The sequence below is a fragment of the Dasypus novemcinctus genome, chromosome 21 (genome assembly GCF_030445035.2).
Source record: "Dasypus novemcinctus isolate mDasNov1 chromosome 21, mDasNov1.1.hap2, whole genome shotgun sequence".
Classification (NCBI taxonomy): domain Eukaryota; kingdom Metazoa; phylum Chordata; class Mammalia; order Cingulata; family Dasypodidae; genus Dasypus; species Dasypus novemcinctus.
Window position 1 is genome coordinate 9,301,100 of NC_080693.1, and position 2,983 is coordinate 9,304,082.

General features: G+C 42.6%; 1 pseudogene; it reads right to left on the reverse strand.

Annotated features, from left to right (window-relative positions):
- Positions 1 to 523: 523 nt before the first annotated feature.
- On the reverse strand, positions 524 to 2,181 carry LOC101418569 (histone H3.3-like; annotated as a pseudogene).
- Between the last annotated feature and the right edge of the window lie 802 nt (positions 2,182 to 2,983).

Sequence of the window (2,983 nt, forward strand, 5' to 3'; positions counted from 1 at the left end):
TTTCTTGCTTGCAATTGTAGACACTCTGTTTTTGGGGAAGGTTGTCATCCATCACAATCCTTTATTAGTTGTCCAGGGCAAGTCCAATGAACTGGAAAGTAGGTGATGCAAATCTTCTGAGAGTCAGGGCTCAACCTGCATATGAACAGACCGAAGATTTAAGTCTCTAGAACATACATTTAATGAGTTTTGCCAGATATAGAATTTTTGGTTGGCATTTTAAGTATTTCATTGCACTGCCGTTTTGCCTCCATAGTTTCAGCACTAAATCTAATTGGGACTCCCTTTTTCATAGCATATTACTTTTTTTCTTTTAGTTTTCAGAATTATTTCCTCATTCTTTGCATTAAATAATGTGATTAATATGTGATTAATATATGATTGTGTTTATTTTTATTTATATTTAAATGTTTTCTGTGTTTCTAGGATTGTGAATATTCACATATTTTGCAGTTTGTGAAGTTCTCTGTCTTTTTTTTTTTTTAATATTTTTTCGTCTTTTCTCTTTCTTCTCCTTCTAGGATTCACAGTGTGTATATAGGTAAACTTGATGGTGTCTCAGAGGTGTTGGGCTATTTTCACTTTTAATAATTCTTTTTGTCTTTCTGCTACTCAGCCTGACTTACTTCAAGTGTATTATCTTCTAGTTCACTTTACCTCCTCCCAGCTCCAATCTGCTTTTGAAACCATCCTGAGAAATTTTTCATTTCTGCTAAGTTGGTCCTACCTAAACTCTTGTATGGTTCCTTTTAAATATTTCTATGTCTTTATTAAGTTTCTCATACTGCTCTTTGTTTTCCTGGTATCCTTTAGTTCTTTCTTTGGATTTTCCTTCATCACTGGAGTGTTTTTAAGACCACATTTTCTTTTTATGTGGTTTGTTCCTTATGTCCACATTCTGGTCTTCGTCTTGGTATTTTCTGGATTTTTATCCCCTTCATTTTGGATGCACCATCATGTCCTGTTTATTGTTCATTTATTTGTTTGTCTTGTACTTTTTTGTTGCACACTATACATTTTAATATTTTATCTTAACTATTGGATTTATTCCTTGAGATGTCTGTTTCTTAATTTTGTTACCCGTTGGTGATAAGACAGATTTTCTTTTTTTTTTTTTTGAATGTAAAACATTTAATTTAAAAATGTTGACACTACAATATATAAAATAGCTACTATAAATGCACATAGTGTATTCTATAGCTGCCAGGTTTATTTATTTATTTATTTTAAAGGAAACTGTAAGTTACACTGTGGTTAAGACTTGTATCTTCATCCTTGAAAAAGCCCACATTCTATCACAGTGATGTACGGTCAGACTTAACAGCCCCAATTGTTAAACACTTGGATCAAATCATAACCAGTTTTATTGCAAAAGGACCCTGTACACATTTATTAATTCTCGTACCTTAATAGCTACCCAACAAGTCATTAACATACAGAAACATGCATCACGAGAAGCAAGAAATATCACCCATCCCTTCTGCATATTAGCAACTTGTCACTCCTGAGCAACAGCGCTCACATCGCTGAGGTCTGTGGACAGTCACTTCGCATTCGTCCTGAGTGAAAGATGGAATGACCTAAGTACAAATACAACATATTATAAACAATTTCTTACAAAAAAGTCACAAATTAAACCAAAGTATTTTACAGAATTTACTACAAAACACCGTAAAAACTGCCTTCTCTTAAGCTCTCTCTCCCCGTATCCGGCGAGCCAACTGGATGTCTCTGGGCATGATGGTGACTCTCTTAGCGTGGATGGCACAGAGATCAGTATCTTCAAATAAACCCACCAGGTATGCTTCGCTGGCCTCCTGTTGGGGACAAGAGCCACACTACTAACTCTCTCCGGGGAGAAGAGAAAGCACACACAACCCCTCCTCCCTGCGAAAACGAAAGCTTTGCCCCTTCTTACCTGAAGCGCGCCGATGGCGCGCTCTGAAACCTCAAGTCGGTTCTGAAGTCCTGGGCGACCTCCCTCGCCAATCTCTGGAAAGGCAGCTTCCGGATCAGGAGCTCGGTGGATTTCCGGTAGCGACGAGTCTCTCGAAGCGCAGCGGTCCCGGGCCCGTAGCGACGGGTAGAGGGGGCGCTTTTCCGGGCAGCCTCAGTGGCCCGCTGTTGGCGGGGAGCTTTCCCACCAGGGGAGTCACATGCAGTCTGCTTGGTTCCGGCCATTTTCTTCTACCCAAAGCCGAAATCTTAGGGTGCTGCTCGACCGACCGACGCGCCGCTTCTGCTACCCCTAAGAAGAGTCGCACCACAAAGCGAAATCCACCAACCCGCTCTGCGCCAAGACAGATTTTCTTGAGCTTCACCCTCCTATAAGGGCGTCTGCCCGAGGCAGACGCGGTAGGCAGAGCTTTCCCTGTGTGTCTGCGCCTGCCTCTTGTCCCAGGCTTCTGCTAGTAGTTGCTTTGGAGTGCTCCCCTTTATGAGAGTTCATTTCTTCCCCTCCGTTTCCCAGGAGACAGACTCCCCTTTCCTTTATGTTTGTATGTTTGAAACCACCAGCCTTTCCCTCAGACTATCAGCTCCAAACTTACTTACTCTCCCTGGTCTCCAGCTGCTATTGCCTGGAGGGCAAATTCAGGGAGGAGGGGCACACTGCAGAGGACTTTGTGAATTCCATCTTTCCCTGCTGAAATGGGACCAGGGACCCAGGAAGGGCTCTAAAGTGCCCTGGGCATGGATCATGAAGGACTCTAAGGGCTACTCCCACAGCTCCCCGAAGTTTGTTTTTCTTGTTCTGACCAGCAAATACAGACTCTCAACTGTCCCCAGCAACCCTGAAGGACCATCTCATCTTTAAGTCTCCTCTCCTGTGACCTTTGTCCGGGTTGGATTAAAGCAATGCCACCCTCAGAATCAGACACCCAGTGATCCGAAGTAGCTCATCAAAAGACTTGAACAGTGCTTGGCCGTGTTCAATACTGTTCTGGGGGGGAAGAGGAGTCTTATGGCCCTCTCTGTCATGAGC